This window comes from Bombina bombina, chromosome 6, assembly GCF_027579735.1.
Source record: "Bombina bombina isolate aBomBom1 chromosome 6, aBomBom1.pri, whole genome shotgun sequence".
Classification (NCBI taxonomy): domain Eukaryota; kingdom Metazoa; phylum Chordata; class Amphibia; order Anura; family Bombinatoridae; genus Bombina; species Bombina bombina.
In genome coordinates this window covers 123,009,643-123,025,754 of record NC_069504.1, presented here as the reverse complement: position 1 = coordinate 123,025,754, position 16,112 = coordinate 123,009,643, and the positions used below count along the sequence as shown (strand labels likewise).

Below are 16,112 nucleotides of genomic sequence, written 5' to 3'. Positions count from 1 at the left end.
TCATAAGCAAAATAAATCATACTTCTCAACCAGAGGGAAAGAGAAGTAGAGGTGGCCTTCTGACCCTTCCGCTTTCCTGAGAAAAAAACCAAAAAGGGCAGAAGACTGCCGAAAATCCTTAGTAGCCTGTAGGTAAACTTTAAGAGCACGCACAACATCCAAATTATGCAAATGGCGTTCCTTATGAGAAGAAGGATTAGGACAAAAATAAGGAACAACAATTTCCTGATTAATGTTTCGATCCAAAACAACCTTAGGGAGAAAACTCAATTTAGTACGAATAACCGCTTTATCCGCATGAAAAATAAGGTAAGGGGAATTGCACTGCAGCGCAGAGAGTTCAGAAACTCTGCGAGCAGAGGAAATAGCAATAAGGAACAAAATTTTCCAAGATAACAACATAATATCTACAGAATGCATTGGCTCAAATGGAGCCTGCTGCAAAACTTTAAGCACAAGGTTCAAGCTCCAAGGTGGAGAAACAGGTTTAAACACAGGCCTGATTCTGACCATGGCCTGACAAAAAGATTGAACATCTGGCACATCCACCAGACGTTTGTGTAAAAGAATAGAAAGTGCAGAAACGTGACCCTTTAGAGAACTGACGGACAAACCCTTCTCCAGACCTTCCTGGAGAAAAGACAAAATTCTACGAATTCTGAACCTGCTCTAAGAGAAGCCTTTCGATTCACACTAATATAGGTATTTGCGCCATACCTTATGGTACTGACTCAGAAATTCTACGTCTAGTCAATCCTAAGCGTTCAATCGCCAAGCAGTCAGCTTCAGAGAAATTAGATTTGGATGGAGGAAAGGACCATGAGTTAGAAGGTCCTTCCTTAGAGGTCACCTCCAAGGAGGAAGAGATGACATCTTCACTAGGTCTGCAAACCAGATCCTGCAAGGCCATACAGGAGCTATTAGAATTACAGGCGCTCTATCCTGCTTGATACGAGCAATGATTTGTGGAAGGAAACCAAAAGGAGGAAACGGGTATGCTAGACCAAAATCCCAAGGAACCGTCAGAGCATCTATCAGGGCGGCCTGAGGATCTCTTGACCTTGAACCGTACCTTGGAACCTTGGAAGATTGGCATTCTGACGAGACGCCATCAAATCCAACTCCAGAACCCCCCACTTGAGGGTTATCTTTGAGAACACCTCCGGATGGAGAGCCCCCCCCCCCCCCCCCCCCGGATGAAAAGTTTGTCTGCTCAAAAAATCTGCCTTCCAATTGTCCACTCCTGGAATGTGGATGTCAGATAGGAGACACTTGTGAGCTTCCGCCAACTGTATAATACGGGTCACCTCCTTCATGGCCAAGGAACTCCGCGTTCCTCCCTGGTGGTTGATGTAAGCCACTGAGGTGATGTTGTCTGACTGGAATCTGATAAACCAGGCTAAAGACAACTGAGGCCAAGCTATCAAGGCATTGAAAATTGTTCTCAACTCTAAGATGTTTATGGGAAGAGAGGACTCCTCCCAAGTCCACAGACCCTGAGCTTTTAACAAGCCCCAGACTGCACCCCAGCCTAAACGGCTGGCATCCGTGGCCACAATCACCCAGGAGGGTCTCCGGAAGCATGTGCCCTGAGACAGATGATCCTGAGAAATCCACCACGAGAGAGAGTCTCTTGTTAAAAGATCCAAATCAATCCTCTGAGATATATCTGAATGGTCCCCAGAGATCTCAGATGAAAGAGCAAAAGGAAGAATGTCCATTGAGGCAACCATCAGACCAACTACCTCCATGCATTGAGCCACTGATGGACGAACAGTAGACTGGAGAGAAAGGCATGAAGTAAGAAGTTTGGATTGTAGCTGGAGCAAGGAAACTCTTCTGCAGACTCCCTTTCCATCTGCGGGAACGTAGAAAAGACAACAAGATCTCTCTGTATATGAGTTTGCTAGTTGAAAAGATGACGCCTAAACCAAGATGTTGTCCAGGTAAGGCGCCACCGCAATTCCCTCAGACCTGACGACTGCCAAGAGAGCCCCCAGAATCTTTGTGAAAATTCTGGGTGCTGTGGCAAGGCCAAACGGAAGAGCAACAAATTGAAAGTGCTTGACTAGAAAACCGAATCTCAGGAACTGGTGATGATGCCTGTAAATGGGAACATGAAGATACGCATCCTTCAGGTTTATGGTCGTCATGAACTGACCCTCTTGGACCAAAGGAAGAATGGAACGAATTGTTTCCACTTTGAAGGATGGTACCCTGAGAAATTTGTTGAGACATTTTAGATCTAAAATGGGTCAAAAAGTTCCCTCTTTTTTGGGATTTAAATAGAAGACCCTGTTCCCTTACCGGAACTGGAACAATCACTCCCAGGTAGGAAAGGTCCTAAACGCAGCTTAAGAAAGCCTCTCTTTTTAACTGGTCTGCAGATAATCTTGAGAGGAGGAATCTGCCCCTGGGAGGACAAGTCTTGAAGGGTCCCAAGGGTCTGGGACATTGTGTATCCAAGCTTGACGAAAAAAGGAAAGTCTGCTCCCCACTTGATCCAATACCGGACCGGGGTGGACCCTTCATGCTGATTTAGCCTCAGATGAAGGCTTCTTTGTTTGCTTCCCCTTATTCCAAGGCTGATTGGATCTCCACAAGAGGGCTTGGACTGCTCCGGCTTGGAGGAGGAAGAGGAAGACTTTTGACGTTTGAAGTTACAAAAGGAATGAAAATTTGAATTTTGGCGCCCCTTAGGTCTATTCTTCTTGTCTTGTGGTAGAAAAGACCCCTTTCCCCCTGTAATTTCCGAAATTATCTCCACCAGACCAGGACCAAAAAGGGTCTTGTCCTTGTAAGGTAACGACAGGAGCTTGGACTTGAAGGTAACATCAGCTGACCAAGATTTTAGCCACAGAGCCATGCGAGCTAGAACAGTGAAGCCAGACATCTTGGCTCCCAGTCTAATGACTTGCATGTTGGCATCAGAGATAAAGGAATTGTCCAGCTTGAGAGCCTTGATCCTATCTTGGATCTCCTCTAAAAAAAAGTCTCCTCTAAAATTAACTCAGACAAAACATCACACCAAAAAGATGCTGCGCTTGCTACCGTAGCAATACAAACAGCAGGTTGCAATTGTAATCCCTGATGAATGTACATTTTCTTTAAATAAGCCTCCAGCTTTTTATCCATGGGATCCTTAAATGAACAACTATCCTCTATAGGAATCGTGGTTCTCTTAGCCAGAGTAGAAATAGCCCCTTCCACCTTAGACACAGTGCGCCATGAGTCCGGAATGGAATCAGCAACAGGAAACATCTTTTTTAAAAACGGGAGAAGGGGAAAAGGGTATCCCTGGCTTATCCCATTCCTGTGATATGATCTCCTTCACACAATCTGGAACAGGAAATACTTCCATGATAGGAGGAGGAACATCATAGTATTTATTAAGTTTACTAGACCTTTTAGGGTTGACAGCGACAGAAGGGTCGGAGTCGTCCAAAGTAGTCAATACCTCCTTTAAAATTAAATGAAGGTGTTGAAGCTTAAATCTGAAATTTACTTCTTCATAATCAGTCAAAGGATTTACACTGTCAGAATTTGAGATCTCACCCTCAGAAGCTACTGAGGTATCCTCCTCATCCGACTTATGAGGCAGGTCAACCCTCTCAGAAGAGGATGGAACAGACACTTTACTAGCAGAAATATGATATGATTTCCTCTTGCGCTTACCCGCAATGGGAAAGGCAAATAAGGCCGCAGACACCGCAGAAGATATCTGTGCAGCAAAATCTGCAGGCAAATACACACCTTCGGGAGGCTGAGAGGAACCACAGGGCACTGTATGTGAAACCATTGATGCTTGGGATGTTTGAGGAGAAAGCTGTGGCATATACTGACCAGCATTATCCTGAGAGACAAAAGGCTCAGAAGGGAGTAATTTATCTTTAAGTTTTAGGATTCTAGCTAAACATGAGGAACAAAATTGCATAGGCAAAACAATTTGGGCCTCCAAACATAATAAACATTTGTCAAGGGAAACAGACTCTTCTTACATGTCCATAGCGAAGATATTGCCCCAAAAATAAGATGCTAATGAAAAAAAAACTGTTACTTTAAAAAGGAACTGTAATCCTTCAAAGCGCAACAAAGCTATATGTACACAAATAAAAAATACACCCCTAAACCCCAGTGAGACTGAGGTGCCCTACCGTAACCACTAGTAGCTGAAAAAAGATGAATGAAGAAGAACTCACTGAAAACGACACTGCTCCGCTCCGTGTACAAGCGGAAGAGTGGGCTGTCACGTGAGCGGCAGCACAAGAAACTGCGCAACAACTAAAAGCGCGCAATTGAAATTTTCAGCAGAGTAAAACAGTTACGATCATACAAACAGCCCATAATAATTAATAAAGGCTTAATACGCTCAAACACTGTACCCTTAGCGTTTCAATAAAGAATAAAGGAACCCTGCAGCCAAAGGAAACATCACAAATAAAGGAGGAATTAACCCCTTAGTCTCTCTACACATACTAATAGTGCCTGCATACTGCCACAATAAATCCTTGACAAAGGATTGAATAAGTCCCAATTTTATAATAATGCAGATATAAACTCCTGAAAGTGCAAGTCTCCAATACCTAGAAGACAAAAGCACTTACCTGCATATCCAGCTGTTGGGCAGGAAGACAGCTTACAAGGTGTGAAAGGACACATACTCCTATCAGAGACCTGTAGAAAAAGAAAGAACAGAGAAACCAACTCTGGCTTTCTATAACAGGGGTAGCAACAATGTTAGAAGCAAGGCAAAGACAACCTCACTACAGTGTAACTGCTAAAAGTCACCACTACTCTTACTCAAGAGATTGACGTGGACACAGCTAAACCCCAATCCTTGCTTGCAGAGAAAAATACCCATAAAAGTAATAAATATTTCTTCAGACACCAATCTTCATGTCCTCCATTAACAGAGGCAAAGAGAATGACTGGGGGTTATGGGTAAGGGAAGTGATACTTAACAGCTCTGCTGGTGTGCTCTTTGCCTCCTCCTGCTGGCCAGAAGAGAATATCCCACTAGGAATTGGAATGACGTTGTGGACTCTCCAGGTCTTAGGAAAGAAATATTATTTTTATGAAAAACAACTTCAAAATTATATTTAATGCTAATAACCATGTATATTATCAGTATTCCTTCCTGTGCAGCTTTGATATGAAATGGAAGTGTTCTGAAAGTAGGATCCTTTTGTAAAAATGTTAAAAGGAATAGTTTAGTCAAAATTAAACTTTCAAGATTCAGAATATGCAATTTTAAGCAACTTTCTCATTTACTCTTATTATATTTTTTTCGTTGTTCCTTTGGTATGTTTATTTGAAAAAGTTGAAATGTAAGCTTAGGAACTGGCCCATTTTTGGTTCAGAACCTGGGTAGCACTTGCTGATTGGTGGCTACATTTAGAAACCAATCAGCAAGCACTACCCAGGTGCTGAATCAAAAATGGGCCGGCTCTTAAGCTAACATTCTTGCTTTTTCAAGATAGCAAGAGAACAAAGGAAAATTGATCATAGGAGTAAATTAGAAAGTTGCTTAAAATGGCATGATCTATCTGAATCATGAAAGTGTAATTATGACTAGACTATTCCTTTAAGTCAGATAGTTTTTAAGAAAGTCATCTTTTTTTTTTTCTCATGCCAATTTTGCAGCCAGTAAGTGATTAATGATTATAAACATATAGAGTCTTGTGCGCTCCTAAAAAGTATTTCCTGTGTTTGCCTCATTGCACAGAAAAAAGACAAATACGTTAAAAAACAAAGGATTTTCATTACACGTAGGATTCTTCAAAGCAATAAGACAGCAATTTGCCAAGGATATGCAGCAATTGAATAAACGTTTTGTAATAATCCTATAAGAAAGATCTTACATTCACATATCTCACCAAACATGTAATTAGTTGTGTTTGAACAAAAAGACAAATCTCAGATGTTCTAAGCTGATAGTGTAGAGGGTTTAATAGATGAACTGTATCAATGAGCTGTGACGTAAGCAAGAAAAATACAAGATAAAAGCAGCTCAGCAGGACTGTGCAGACACGAGCATAACGCTGCTTTCTTTATGAATATCTAAATAAGCGAACACAGCTTACTGAGTGTTTGATGGGCTTTAAAAAGGTTCTCTTTTTTGTGCTTTATAACCACCACAAAACGACTCTTCAGTTACTATAAAGGTACTTAAAAGTCTCATGGATATGAAGTATGTTTATTCTGAAGCATCAACCTGTCACTTGGGCAAATGTTGTAATTTGGCTCTTTTGAAATGTGAGTTCCAGCAGTGTACTCCTGTATCAGATGTCTGCAGACACTCAAAGCCAATGCAGAGACAATACAGGAGTGGTGCGCTGGAGAGCACAATAGGAGTCAGTGACATTACATTTACCTGGTTGTACTACTAGCCACCCAGACTTCTATATTATGCAATGTACTAATCACTGAAAGAGTAAAAGCTATAAAACTCTCAGGTTCTGTTAAATATATAGATATATAAAAAAAAAATATTCCCCTTTTAATGAGGCTATTTAAAGGAAAAGTAAAGTGTAAATTAAACCTACATTATTCAGATAGAACATGCAATTTTAAACTACTTTCTAATCTACATGTATTATCAAATTTGCTTTGTTTATTTGGTATCCTTTGCGGAAGAGCATATCTAGGTAGGCTCAGCAGCAGCAATGCACTACTGGGAGCTAGCTGCCGATTGGTAGCAGCACACATATGCCTCTTGTCATTATTTCACCAGATGTGTTAAGCTAGCTCCAAATAGTGCATTGCTGCCTGGTGCCTATTCACCAAATTTGATAATAGAAGTAATATGGAAAAGTTGTTTAAATCGCATTTACTGTCCCTTTAATAGAGAATCAGTTGATCACTTAAAGTAATGGTAAACTTGACATATTTAAAATCAGTTCCGGAATCTTAGCGCTATTTTAGATGGACTTTAGCTCCAAAAAAATATAAGTTTTGAAGTGGGCGGGGGGAGTGTGGGGTATTAGAATGGCACAGCAAGATTAAAAAGTTAGTTAAAGCGCATCTTCATTATAAGTGATCAATAGTCCATCTAAAATACTGCTTAGATTCCAGAACTGATTTTAAACCAGGTTTAGTTTACCATTACTTTTACATGAGTGGAAATCTTCTTTGACCACAATATACCCTGTATGTCACTGGTCATTAAAGTTTTTTTCAGGACATAATAGCACAAGTCTAGCAAGAAGACGCTATTAATACCCTCCCTCCAGCAGGCTTTGTGGAATAGAGCAGTCTTAAATTCGGTGGCAAGACCGCGCTATAAAACAATCAAGTCCCAAAAATAGGCCAGCGACATACAGGGTACGTCGCTGGTCCTTAAGGGGTTAATGATTCTACTATTAAAATTAAAAAAAAACAGGTTTTTGTTACTTTAATCATTAAGAAAATGTTTTTAGTAAGATAGCTCATCAAATGCCAAGCATATAAATGTAAACTAAAATGTAAAGATATATTTATTGTATTTCCACCTCGGTGACTAGAAATATATTAATATTATACTTATTACACCAATTTCAATTCTTTGTTTACATTCCTAAAAGACCTAATTAATTCATACAATCATAAAATTATCATATGTCCAGTTTTTCCCTAGTAAACGGTCAAAATATGGATCACATATAGGCCCAGTCGTTTCCAGAGAATACCAGTGGCTTCTTCTAAAAATATCACGGGTGCATTAATCACCCAAGGGAATCTGCTTTCCCCTTTAAAGTCTTTTTTTTAGGAAATATTAAGACCATGTCTTGGTCATACTTTCAAATTACTGATGATTGTTATATGCTACACAACCCATTTTCAAGCCTTATAAATGATATAACAGGATAATCTATGGAGTCTCCAATTGTATAACAGGATAATCTATGGAGTCTCCAATTGTACTGACAGTTTTCTCAATAAAATGGGTTAAAGTAACTGGATTGCTTGTGTACATAGTTATACATTAGCCTACAAAACAATGAAAGAGCCAAATTAAATAAAACCTACAAAAAAGTCATAGGCCTTTGACAGAATTAGAAATATTCCCATCTACTGTTTATGCATTGATCTGTAAAGTCTATTGTAAAATGTCCATACCTAATGCACCTTACATGCACTGCTGCATAAACTGAGGAGGCTTATACAGACCATATTGCACCCATATACTTTATATGGTTTGCATTTATATACATTTTTTACTACAAAGCATATCTACAATGCATTATATAAAAAGATAGGAACTGAATTAAAGGATTTGGGAAAAATGCTTAAAGGGATAGTCTAGTCAAAATTAAACTTTCATGATTCAGATAGAGCATGCAATTTTAAGCAACTTTCTACTCCTATTTGTAGCCACCAATCAGCAGGCGATACCCAGGTGCTGAACAAAAAATGGGCCGGCTCCTAAGCTTACATTCAAATAAAGTACTAAGAGAACAAAGAAATATTGATAATAGGAGTAAATTAGAAAGTTGCTTAAAATTGCATGCTCTATCTGAATCATGAAAGTTTAATTTTGACTTGAGTATCCCTTTTAAAAACACAAGCATCCTAATAATGGGCCAGATTACATGTTGAGCTCTACTTAACGCTCACACTCGAGTGTTAACTGCTCTAGAAGTTCGGCTTTTTGCTCTCGTTTTCTGAGTTGAAAATAAACAGTTTTTGCTTGGGCGCAAAAAGCCAAACTTAGAATATCGTATGTACACATATTCCCCATAGAAGTCAATAGAGCAAAAACAGCTAACACCCAACTCGCACACAAACCTGATTGCATATTCTCATGTGCACTAAACTGACATGAAAATATGAATATTTCACATTCCAATATTCTTCCCATAGCAGAATATGTTCTATTTATTCTTAATTAAATATTTCTACATATAACTGATGGTATTTTGGTACTATATATAGTATATATATATACACACATGCATAATACATATGTATACATAATTACAGGGTATATATAGGTATAGATATATAGGGATAGCTATTTAAAAATACTTGGAACATATTCTGCTATGTGCAGAACAATGGAATTTTACAGTAAATTCATAGTTAAAACCTTTATTAAAAATGACTATTGTATAAATATGCTTCTACACTTATATCTATGTGTGTGTGTGTCTATATGTGTGTATTTATGTTTTATAGTTCTAGAAAGGACCACAGGCACTACACTAGTCATTTCAAAAAGAGCACCAGCTTTATATTATGTTAGAGTGGTTATTCCTTCGTAGCCACTCATATGTATTATTATATAATGTAAACAATTGGGTGGTGTGTATTAAAGTAAGGACAATATTTACATTTTCCAGTTAATGGCACTGGAATAGGATAGCCCTTTCAAGCACTCTGGGTTTCAACATATTTAATTAAATAATAAACCTTTAAATTCATTGGAACATCACATGATTAAACTATAGAGTCACCTTCTTTGCAAAAGTTTTTTAAACATTAAACCCATTTTTTAAATATTTCCTAATAAAGATTTGGTTTCAAACACACTCAATAGATTATGATGTATATAAGGACCTGTAGCACCTTTAACTGGAAAATGTAAATATGTATTTATGTGTTTATATGTGTATTTATCTCTGTAAATACATACATAGACATGTATATACACATACATATACATCTTTAGACATATATATATGTGTGTATGTCTATGTTAAAGCCCTTTGTCTATCTTTTTTCTCTCTCTAACACTTGAGATCTCATATCTTTGAGCCCTAATAACTTTAATGTTTTTGATGTGTTTTGTGACACTTTTTTGTTTCGAGAAACAGTTAACCAGTGCTCTAAGGACGCGGTAATCATTCTAGCATTTACCTCTAACTTGTAATTCCAGCAGTAAACCCGACGAGCGCAAACACCCGGGATAAATCGCTCGTGCAAAACTATTAGCATTCCAATTATAATCTTGCAAAAAACGTTTAGCGAGACAATAGGTGAAAAACATGTTAAATATTGTACAGTGCTTATCTGCATTATTATAGCTGGCCAGATGGAAATATTGAATAATTTACCTTAATAGCAGCAAGAGAGGGAAATAAACTATTTATGCCTGGGAATATTACAACAACAAAAATGTATATTTTTTACTATCAATCGGAATCTAATCAAATTTAAAAAAAAGTTGTAAGTAGAATTAAAAAGTGAGAAATATTATTAAAGAGATATACACAAGTCCAATTTGTAATGAGCAATGGTTAATTTCAATGTGAATAGAAGCTTTTAGCAATATACAGCTGTTTGCAAAATTAGCGCTGCGGAATCTGTTGGCGCTCTACAAATAACCGATAATAATAATAATAAAATGGTTCTTGTATCCCTGCTTTTGTGATAACTGAGCATCCATCCGCTGGTCCCTTTTTGTATAAATAACAAGCTGCCTGACATAACCAGTATTCAAAGCCATTTGGGGCAGAGCAATTGGCATATACTTCTGTAAGCAGTAACAGGCAGAAAAGTGAGCCCTGCACACTGTCTTTTTAGAGCACTATGTTAACTTATTAAAGAGCAATATAAAGAAATGATTACTGAAAGTACAACACTGCAATATACATTCATTAATTATTTTGCTGCATTTACTGTAAATTACACCTGAAAATGGTGCTTGTTCCTCTTTCTCCCAGGGAGGCTTAGGTTAATACTTTTAAGAGAAGAGGGCACGGCTACTCCAATCTCTTTGCAAAAAATAACTCGTGCTCAAATCCTGTATATGTGCATTAGTTTGTGATTGGTTAGCAAGGGTCCTTTTGTTCTGGGGGACATAGAAACCAGTGAAAAGAAAAAGCATAAATACAAATACATACAAATAAAGCTGTGCTATTCATTGCAAAATACCTCTCAAATATGAAGGTATATCATCTTGTAGCTTACAATTTGTGTTTAATGTCCCTTTAAAACCTACTTAAGGTCTAATACCTAAAAAAGCGGTGATAAAAAAAAGTGTTTGTTCTTTTGCAAACATATCTATATGAAAAAAAAAACATAATTTATGCTTACCTGATAAATTTATTTCTCTTGTAGTGTGTTCAGTCCACGGGTCATCCATTACTTATGGGATATATTCTCCTTCCCAACAGGAAGTTGCAAGAGGATCACCCAAGCAGAGCTGCTATATAGCTCCTCCCCTCACATGTCATATCCAGTCATTCGACCGAAACAAGACGAGAAAGGAGAAACTATAGGGTGCAGTGGTGACTAGAGTTTTAATTAAAATTTAGAACTGCCTCAAAAAAAAAAAAAAGACAGGGCGGGCCGTGGACTGAACACACTACAAGAGAAATAAATTTATCAGGTAAGCATAATTTATGTTTTCTCTTGTTAAGTGTGTTCAGTCCACGGGTCATCCATTACTTATGGGATACCAATACCAAAGCTAAAGTACACGGATGATGGGAGGGACAAGGCAGGAACTTTAAACAGAAGGAACCACTGCCTGTAGAACCTTTCTCCCAAAAACAGCCTCCGAAGAAGCAAAAGTGTCAAATTTGTAAAAAGTGAAGACCAAGTTGCAGCCTTGCAAATCTGTTCAACAGAGGCCTCATTCTTAAAGGCCCAGGTGGAAGCCACAGCTCTAGTGGAATGAGCTGTAATTCTTTCAGGGGGCTGCTGTCCAGCAGTCTCATAGGCTAAACGTATTATGCTACGAAGCCAAAAAGAGAGAGAGGTGGCCGAAGCCTTTTGACCTCTCCTCTGTCCAGAATAAACGACAAACAGAGAAGAAGTTTGCCGAAAATCTTTAGTTGCCTGTAAGTAGAACTTCAGGGCGCGGACTACGTCCAGATTATGTAAAAGACGTTCCTTCTTTGAAGAAGGATTAGGACATAATGATGGAACAACAATCTCCTGATTGATATTCCTATTAGAAACAACCTTAGGTAAAAACCCAGGTTTAGTACGCAGAACTACCTTGTCTGAATGAAAAATCAGATAAGGAGAATCACAATGTAAGGCAGATAACTCAGAGACTCTCCGAGCCGAGGAAATAGCCATCAAAAACAGAACTTTCCAAGATAAAAGCTTAATATCAATGGAATGAAGGGGTTCAAACGGAACACCATGAAGAACTTTAAGAACCAAGTTTAAGCTCCACGGAGGAGCAACAGTTTTAAACACAGGCTTAATCCTAGCCAAAGCCTGACAAAAAGCCTGGACGTCTGGGTTCTCTGCCAGACGTTTGTGTAAAAGAATAGACAGAGCAGAAATCTGCCCCTTTAACGAACTAGCGGATAAACCCTTTTCTAAACCCTCTTGTAGAAAAGACAATATCCTAGGAATCCTAACCTTACTCCATGAGTAACTCTTGGATTCACACCAATATAAATATTTACGCCATATCTTATGGTAAATTTTTCTGGTAACCGGTTTCCGAGCCTGTATCAATGTATCAATAACCGACTCCGAGAAACCATGCTTTGATAGAATCAAGCGTTCAATCTCCATGCAGTCAGCCTCAGAGAAATTAGGCTTGGATGGTTGAAAGGACCCTGAATTAGAAGGTCCTGCCTCAGAGGCAGAGACCATGGTGGACAGGACGACATGTCCACTAGGTCTGCATACCAGTTCCTGCGTGGCCACGCAGGCGCTATCAGAATCACTGATGCTCTCTCCTGTTTGATCCTGGCAATCAGTCGAGGCAGCAACGGAAACGGTGGAAACACATAAGCCATGTTGAAAACCCAAGGGGCTGCTAGTGCATCTATCAGCACTGCTCCCGGGTCCCTGGACCTGGATCCGTAACAAGGAAGCTTGGCGTTCTGGCGAGATGCCATGAGATCCAGTTCCGGTTCGCCCCAACGAAGAATCAGTTGAGCAAATACCTCCGGGTGAAGTTCCCACTCCCCCGGGTGAAAAGTCTGGCGACTTAGAAAGTCCGCCTCCCAGTTCTCCACGCCTGGGATGTAGATCGCTGACAGGTGGCAAGAGTGAGACTCTGCCCAGCGAATTATCTTTGAGACTTCTAACATCGCTAGGTAACTCCTGGTTCCCCCTTGATGATTGATGTAAGCCACAGTCGTGATGTTGTCCGACTGAAATCTGATGAACCTCAGTGTTGCTAACTGAGGCCAAGCTAGAAGAGCATTGAATATTGCTCTTAATTCCAGAATGTTTATTGGGAGGAGTTTCTCCTCCTGAGTCCACGATCCCTGAGCCTTCACGGAATTCCAGACTGCGCCCCAGCCTAGTAGGCTGGCATCTGTTGTTACAATCGTCCAATCTGGTCTGCGAAAAGTCATTCCCTTGGACAGATGAATCCGAGACAACCACCAGAGAAGAGAATCTCTGGCCTCCTGGTCCAGATTTAGTAAAGGGGACAGATCTGAGTAATCCCCATTCCACTGACTCAGCATGCATAATTGCAGCGGTCTGAGATGCAGGCGCGCAAATGGCACTATGTCCATTGCTGCGACCATTAAGCCGATTACTTCCATGCACTGAGCTACTGATGGGCTTGGAATGGAATGAAGGACACGGCAAGCATTTAGGATTTTTGATAACCTGGACTCCGTCAGGTAAATCTTCATCTCTGCAGAATCTATAAAGAGTCCCTAGAAAGGGAACCCTTGTGAGTGGTAACAGAGAACTCTTTTCCATGTTCACTTTCCACCCATGCGACCTCAGAAATGCTAGAACTATCTCTGTATGAGACTTTGCATTTTGAAAACTTGACGCTTGCATCAGAATGTCGTCTAGGTACGGAGCCACCGCTATGCCTCGCGGGCTTAGTACCGCCAGAAGCGAGCCCAGAACCTTTGTAAAAATTCTCGGGGCCGTAGCTAGCCCGAAGGGAAGAGCTACAAACTGGTAATGCCTGTCTAGAAAGGCAAACCTTAGGTACCGATAATGATCTTTGTGAATCGGTATGTGAAGGTAGGCATCCTTTAAGTCCACTGTGGTCATATACTGACCCTCTTGGATCATGGGTAGGATGGTTCAAATAGTTTCCATCTTGAATGATGGAACTCTTAGGAATTTGTTTAAGATTTTTAGGTCCAAGATTGGTCTGAAGGTTCCCTCTTTCTTGGGAACCACAAACAGATTTGAGTAAAATCCTTGCCCTTGTTCCGTCCGCGGAACTGGGTGGATCACCCCCATTACTAGGAGGTCTTGTACACAGTGAAGAAAAGCCTCTTTCTTTATTTGGTTTGCTGACAACCTTGAAAGATGAAATCTCCCTTGTGGAGGAGAAGCTTTGAAGTTCAGAAGGTATCCCTGAGATATAATCTCCAACGCCCAGGGATCCTGGACATCTCTTGCCCAAGCCTGGGCGAAGAGAGAAAGTCTGCCCCCCACTAGATCCGTTTCCGGATAGGGGGCCCTCTCTTCATGCTGTCTTAGGGGCAGAAGTAGGCATTCTGGCCTGTTTGCCCTTGTTCCAGGACTGGTTGCTTTTCCAACCCTGTCTGTAACGAGCAGCAGTTCCTTCCTGTTTTGGAGCGGAGGAAGTTGATGCTGCTCTTGCCTTGAAATTACGAAAGGCACAAAAACTAGACTGTTTGGCCTTTGATTTGGCCCTGTCCTGAGGAAGGGTGTGACCCTTACCTCCAGTAATGTCAGCAATAATCTCCTTCAAGCCGGGCCCGAATAAGGTTTGCCCTTTGAAAGGAATATTAAGCAATTTAGATTTAGAAGTTACATCTGCTGACCAGGATTTAAGCCATAGCACTCTGCGCGCCTGGATGGCGAATCCGGAGTTCTTAGCTGTTAGTTTGGTTAAATGCACCACGGCATCCGAAACAAATGCATTAGCTAGCTTAAGGGCTTTAAGCTTGTTCATAGTCTCATCCAATGGTGCTGTGCGAATAGCCTCTTCCAGAGACTCAAACCAGAATGCCGCTGCAGCAGTGACGGGCGCAATGCATGCAAGGGGCTCTAATATAAAACCTTGTTGAACAAACATTTTCTTAAGGTAACCTTCTAATTTTTTATCCATTGGATCTGAGAAAGCACAACTATCCTCCACCGGAATAGTGGTACGCTTGGCTAAAGTAGAAACTGCTCCCTCCACCTTAGGGACCGTCTGCCATAAGTCTCGTGTGGTGGCGTCTATTGGGAACATCTTTCTAAATATCGGAGGAGGGGAAAAAGGCACACCGGGTTTATCCCACTCCTTGCTAATAATCTCTGTAAGCCTTTTAGGTATAGGAAAAACGTCAGTACACACCGGTACCGCATAGTATTTATCCAGCCTACATAATTTCTCTGAGATTGCAACCGTGTCGCAATCATTCAGAGCCGCTAATACCTCCCCTAGCAATACACGGAGGTTCTCAAGCTTAAATTTAAAATTTGATATTTCTGAATCCGGTCTCCATGGATCAGATCCGTCACCCACAGAATGAAGCTCTCTGTCCTCATGTTCTGCAAATTGTGACGCAGTGTCAGACATGGCCCTCATATCATCAGCGCGCTCTGTCCTTAACCCAGAGCTATCGCGCTTGCCTCTTAACTCAGGCAAATTAGATAATACTTCTTTCATAACATTAGCCATATCTTGTAAAGTGATTTGTAAGTGCCTTGATGTACTTGGCGCCACAATCTCACGCACCTCCTGAGCGGGAGGCGAAGGTACTGACACGTGAGGAGAGTTAGGCGGCATAACTTCCCCCTCGTTGTCTGGTGATAATTTCTTTACCGGTAAAGACAGACTTTTATTTAAAGTAACATCAATACAATTGGTACACATATTTCTATTGGGCTCCACATTGGCCTTTAAACATAATGAGCAAGCAGATTCATCTGTGTCAGACATGTTTAAACAGACTAGCAATGAAGCTATCAAGCTTGGAAATTTACAAGCAATATAAAAAACGCTGCAGCGCTTTTAAAAACACAAAAAAACTGTCACAGTTGAAATAACAATGAACTAATACAGTTATAGTAACCAATTTTTAACAGTAAATGTATGAAATTAGCAGAGGATTGCACCCATTAGCAAAAGGATGATTAAACCCTCAATACCCAAAACGGATAATCAATTTAAGATTTAACGCCTTTCTCACAGTCAAACACACTGTCACAGGTCTGCTGTGACTGATTACCTCCCTCAAAAATGAATTTTGAAGACCCCTGAGCTCTCTGGAGACGTCCTGGAT

The 16,112-nt window shown here is 40.3% G+C and overlaps 1 protein-coding gene across 4 annotated transcripts in view; it reads right to left on the bottom strand.

Moving 5' to 3' along the window:
* KIF21A (kinesin family member 21A) overlaps positions 1–16,112 on the bottom strand; it is a 537,130-nt gene that overhangs the window by 104,084 nt on the left and 416,934 nt on the right. The gene's annotated exons all lie outside the window — the stretch shown is intronic.